The sequence below is a fragment of the Perognathus longimembris genome, chromosome 20 (genome assembly GCF_023159225.1).
Source record: "Perognathus longimembris pacificus isolate PPM17 chromosome 20, ASM2315922v1, whole genome shotgun sequence".
Classification (NCBI taxonomy): domain Eukaryota; kingdom Metazoa; phylum Chordata; class Mammalia; order Rodentia; family Heteromyidae; genus Perognathus; species Perognathus longimembris.
In genome coordinates this window covers 35,823,389-35,829,388 of record NC_063180.1, presented here as the reverse complement: position 1 = coordinate 35,829,388, position 6,000 = coordinate 35,823,389, and the positions used below count along the sequence as shown (strand labels likewise).

At 50.0% G+C, this 6,000-nt stretch overlaps 1 long non-coding RNA gene across 1 annotated transcript in view; it reads left to right on the top strand.

The window, feature by feature from the left end:
• Window positions 1–6,000, top strand: part of LOC125338478 — a 21,668-nt gene that overhangs the window by 8,419 nt on the left and 7,249 nt on the right. Inside the window, exon 2 of the long non-coding RNA XR_007208322.1 lies at window positions 2,940–2,957. This is a non-coding gene — a long non-coding RNA (uncharacterized LOC125338478). The remainder of the gene's footprint in view (window positions 1–2,939; window positions 2,958–6,000) is intronic.

Here is a 6,000-nt window from a genome sequence, read left to right as displayed (position 1 = left end):
CCACCCCAGTCCCAGGTAGAGACAGAGGCCAAGAAAACCGGGAAGGACTCCCTGTTGGAGGCAAAGGAATCGCATTTCCAAGTAGAGACATCAGCAAACCACAATCAGAGTGACAGTGACAGCACAAAATTATGTTTAATGTCGAAAGGGGGAAAGGGGAAATATAAAATTAGCACAGAGAAAATGTTTCCCAGACCTTCGTCACAATGTCACAATTAGGGGCAGCGGCCTATGGAGAGCACAGGAGTAGGGGGAGGGGGCCTACCACACAGAGTCGGTGCCCCCAGCCGGGCCGCTACCACCAAGGTCCCTTCGACCCCAGGAATCTTCACTCCCCAGGAGGAAAAGGAACATTTTGAAGGAAGAGGAATGACCCTCCACTCAATTATTACCAAGGTCTGGAGCCTTTTCTGGAGAGGGAGGGAGGTTTGTGACTTCCTGTCACCTACCTTCTTCATCATCCCACAGCCCCTAGCAGAGGGGCTGGAGGAGCCTGGGGTGTGTGTGGACCCGCAGCCTCAGAACCACCCCCCCCTCTGCCTCTGCCCTTCCCAGAGCCTCCAGAGCAGCCAGAAGACATGAAGGGGACGTACGAATTTGCTAATAACTAGCAGGTTCTCTTTGGAACTGGCTGGCAGCTCTGTTCTCTGCAGACATACTAGCAGGCAAGACCTCATGGTCTTTGCCTGCCATCCTTGGTCAAGATGGAAACAATTTCAACCCCACATACAAGGCCAAGGGCAGAGCCTACTGGGGTATACCCACAGACGGTTAAGGGTGCAGCAATGGTGTCATTTTCAAGAAAGCAACATCCTCTGTTTAGTTTGGGCGAATAGTTCCTAAACTATTTAAAGAGAGAAGAGGGGATTGGGGAGGGGGAGAGATCCCCTTCTTGCCTGTTGTTATAAAGAATACCATTTTGCCTTTGTCTGGAATCCACTAAATTATCATGGTTATTTTACAACACCATTTCCTTCCTTCCTGTCAGGCAAGGGGGAGTTAGGGGGAAAATGGTGAATGGAAAATTAATTTTCAAATAATACAATATCAAAAAGACTAATTTATAAACAAACTGAACAGATAAAAGTGGGAGATGAGAAACTTCAGTGGAGAGGAATAAACAAGATGGGGAGGGGGGACAACTTGATTATTTTTAAACTATGGGGAAGAACAGAGGGTGGTTAAACTTGAGGGGGGCAGACCGTTGCCATTTCCTGTGGAAGCTATATGACCCCACAAAACTGAGGAAAGTAGTTATATTCAGAGGTTGTAGTTTCATACATTTTTTTTCTAGCAACAAGTATCACAAAGATCTAAACTAATTGATCGCCAAGTTCCTTGGCCCTTTTCCAAACAGCAATATAGATTTAAGAGTATGTTGCTTAAAACTATTTCTGGAACAGTGTGAAGCATGTAATAAAAGTCATAAACCGTATCGGAGGTTTTTTTTTTTTTTTTTCGTCCCTCTAGAAACATAAATACTCAAATGACACCTGGAAATCTTAGCTAATACTATCCTAATGGGTTAAAAAAATAATAATAACCAGCATCTGAAAGGGGGTCGCCACATAATAAAAATCTAAACTGTTAATCCATTTTAACTCGTTCAAAACAGCTGCGGTGGCTGTGGGCGGTTGGCAGAGGAGGGGGTCCGTGGTGAGGAGACCCCACATCAGACACCTGACTTGCTCAAATGTGGTCTCTCAAAACCACAGTCCCCTGAAAGAAAGAAGTTCTGTCCTTAAAAAAAAAAATAATAATATAAAGACACCAGAAATACTTGCACCTGAATAAAAATAATAATTAAAAAAAAAAAGATCTGAAAGTTGCAATCAAACTGCTTGGCACGAACCCTTTCTGGCCAAGCGACCCAGGAGCACCCCCCCTCCACCCCCACCCCCCACCCCAACCCCCAGAAGCCTTTACTTCCCCAGGACCTGAGCCTGGCTTTCCCTGGGGAGGGAGGGGACAGGCGAGACGAGGCCCCAGCGCTCCAAAGAAGCTCAGGGAAAATCCTCTCCTCTTTTCCCTCCTCAAGGAGAGCCTCCCCCCCCACTCTCCCCACCCCACTCTGCCCATTGTCCACGGTTATCCGTGACCCCCAGCGAGCGGCTGTTCCAGTCTTTAAAAAAAAAAATCAGCCCCGGCGCCCCCTTGGCCAGCTAGAGAGGGAGAGAGAGAGAGATAGAGATAGAGAGAGAGAGAGAGAGAGGAGAGAGAGAGAGAGAGAGAGAGAGAATAGAAGAGCCCCCCTGGCCCCCCACGCCTGCGATCTGCTCTGCCATCCAGCCCCGGCACGCAAGTTCCTGGCAGCTTCGCGCAGGCCGGTGCCCGGTTGCGGCCACTCGGGCCCGGCTGCGGGGCCGGGCAGAGATCTGTAAAAATCCTCCGGAGCCATGCCCCCCCCCTCCAGTCCCCTCCCTGCACTCCCCCCCCCCCCCCGCCCCCGACGCCCCGCAGCCCCTGACACAGCAGCCTTGAAGCCGGGCCCGGAGGTCTTCGAGGTCTGCCGCGTGTGACAGTACTCAACATAGCGGGTAGATGGCACAATTTTCTAACATTTAGAGAGAGGAAACCCACGCTGGGAGCAATAAGTCCATTTAAGAAAGCCCTTTATTTAAGAGGAACAAAGATAACTGACAGGCGCAGTGCGGAGACATCTCAATGAAATTTCCAAAGAAGAAAGAGAAAATCAGAGGCCGAAGCAAATGGGGACTCGGGCTTGATGGAACAAGCCAGTACTTTCCCTCCTTTCTGGAGAAAGAGAAAGATAAAAGACAAAAAAAAAAAAAAACAAGAGAGAAAGAAAGAAAGAAAGAGAGAAAGGGAGAAGGAAGGAAAGAAGGAAGGAAGGAAGGAAGGAAGGGAAGGGAGGGAAGGAAAGAAAGAAAAAGGAAGGAAGGAAGGAAGAAAGAAAGAAAAAAAGAAAAAAGAAAGAGAGAGAGAGAGAGAGAGTGGTATTCAATGGAGCTGTGTGGGTTAAGGATCACAGTCCCAGCTAAATTCTGAAAATCCACAAGCCCTAAGAACTTTCAAATGGCCCGGGTAGGCTCGGACAGGGGCAGGTGGTCGGGGAGAAATACGATCAGTTTAAGAGAAAACGACTGGAAAGTTTTGCTTCGCACCCCATCCACACACACACCCCTCCATCTATGGTACACAAAAAGTACCTCTTGTTTTGGGTTGATGGGGTCAGGGATTGGGGAGCGGGCATTGGTCCACCCGTGGGGCAGTTCGGGGAATATACTGGAGCCTACAACTCATGTCTCTGAAAATCAGAGCCCTCTCGGTCTGAAAGGTGTCTTTCTGGAATTGCCTGCTAATTGCCAGATCCCAGGCCCTGAAGATTTTGGTCAGAATCAGGATGGCTTTCAGAGGCTACTTGTCGATTGTCGATTCAAAACCAACAAGGGTGCGAAGGACACTGAATGATGTCTCCCAGAAGACCCACACTGCCCCACGATGTGTCTCCCATCTCCAAATCTATATGGTTGAGCGCGCCCCCCCCCCACCCACCAACCTCCTGTCCCAGCTGAGCCCGAATTGGGGGGAAAAGCATAAGAAATGAATGAGTCCGCCCCCCCTCAGTGATCTGGTCCTACTCCCCCCCCCCACGCACACCCCGACCCTGGCCCACCCGTGCCAGCTACGGGAAGGGGCATAGCGACTGGCGAGCGCAGAGGGGTGTCAAATGATTGTATTTGGGTGGGTGCTCGGCCGAGTATTTGCTGAGTAAACCTCCCTCGCTGAGCTGAAGGCGAATCCCCGTTGATAAATCCATCATTACCGTTTGGATTCGGGGAGTCAGCCGCGCCACTAAATTCATCTTACATTTGTAGCGCTTTAATAGACATTTATTAAATGCTTTTAGAGAGAGGCATGGGGTGCGTGATTACATCCTAGTTATAGACAGAACATAAAGACTCCACGTTAAACACCCATTTGCAGGAAGGAAGGAAGAGGTGGGGAGGGAGGAGGGCAAGGCTTAGGGATGCAAGCAGAGGCGAAATAGGAGGGGGGGTGGGAGGGAGGGGGTTTCAGAGCCTGGGCGTTTGTCAGCTAGGGGGTGGCTGGTAGGGATTGAGGCTGGAGAGGCCAGAACGGCGGGATGTCTCAGGCTGTGGAGAGGAAAAGTAACTGCTCCACTTGCAGTACTGGGGTTGCCCTTCCCTTGTCCCTGTCTGCCTCATCGGCTGGGTGTTTGTGTGAGATGGGGGTGGGGTGGGGGGCTCATTCTCTCTGCAAGGGTACCCCCTCTATGACTGTACTGTCTCCGGATGTTTCTTTCGGCCCCCCTCTTCCCTCCTCTTTACTGTATTCCACATCTCTCCAACCACGACTCTTCTGGAGCCAGGCCGACTAAGAAGAAAGCAGCAGGAGCTAGGCCTTCCCAGCTCCCCCAGGACCCCTTTCAAGCATCCTCTCCAAGCCCTGCTCTAACCACATTGCTTCAGAGCTAGGCCGGGCATAGCAGCAAGAGGCAGATGTTCAGGCCACTCGGCGAGGGCAGCCTCCCTAGCTGTGAGGGCTTCCTGGCCTGGCAAGCTAAAGAATTCCCCATCTGCCCAGTGCCAGGGCATCACAAAACCATCTTTGCACCTGCAACCTAGAAATCTGCACCCCTGCACACATCAGTCTCAGGGAGGGTAGGCCTAAAGGGAAGCCAGAGTCTCCAAAAGGTCTAATACTTTCTGAATGACCCCCATGGACTTCACCTAAAGGATCAGGGGCCTCCCTTCCCCCACCCCCTTCTCTGAATCCATCAGCTCTGTGCCCTGCTAGCGCTCCGCTTGTCCTCAGCCCTCTGGGACACAGCCACTGACTCCTCATTCTGGATGGTAGCCGGCTGGCTTGGTGGAGGGGTGGGGGGGGGGGGAAGGAGGCTGGCCCTTGGTAAGAAACACTTCTGCTATCTGAAAGTTGCCATAAGAAAATAAATACAAGTGACATTGTACTGGGCCAAAGCTCATTAGTTCGTTGTCCAGGCCTAATAAAGGAACAGAAGCGCAAATTATAGAGTTCAGCTTCACACCACGCTCTGTCACCCGAGATCAGCGCACTGCGAGCTTGATTCCAATTGCTTCGAACTTGCTGCGCAGTTCACTCCCCCCCCCCAACGCCCTGCTCACCCCCCACCCACCCCTCCTCACAAGCAGGAGGTTGGGGAGAAAAATATAGTTCCAGAGGGGGTAATGATCAAGTTTTTCCTCTCGGAAGCCTGCACCACCTCATTTCCCATCAGTAATCCCAATAAAATTAACGTTGTGGCTGCAATTGAAAATAGGAGGGCCCAAGACAACTCCTGAACTAACACACTCTTCCCTTAGCAAAAGGTAAAAGGCAAAAGAAAAATAAAAAAAAACACACCCCCAAACAAAAAACATGGCCCTTTGTTCAACTAATTAACAAAGGCCCAACTCCAAAAGCAGATGTGTTTGCTTAGCTAATCACAAGCATTTTTCTTTCAAGGAATGTCATTTTGAGGGGGACCATGGGGGGGGGATGGGAGAGAGACTACCATTCCCTGGGCCCTTTTCTGCCTGGGGGTCTCTCACCTCAAGCCTAAGATCCCCAGGCTGAATCAAGGCAGACCAATCTCTCACACCCTTTCTTCCTCTGTCTCTACCAGAGGCCCACACAGGCAAGAACCTCCTCGCTAGCCCGAAGGCCAGACTTGCAAGTCACTAAGGGGAGGGAAAAAAAAAAAAACACAAACTTTTAATGACACAGATACCATATTAAAGGAGGGCAGTTTTACAATTCACTTTGAATGGGACGCTAACTTATTAGAAGTGTGTTATCGGAGGGACGATAAGATTTATAACTCCACGAGTCAGCTTTACACCTTAATGACAATAGATTTTTAAGAGAGGAAATCTGTTCTCTATTAGAGGAGATGAGAATTCCTTCCCAGTTTTCAGGCATTTACAGTCAGATTCAGGACAGATACCAAGCAAACCTTTTGTGTCCCCAGATGAAAGATTTTTTTTTTTCCCTTTT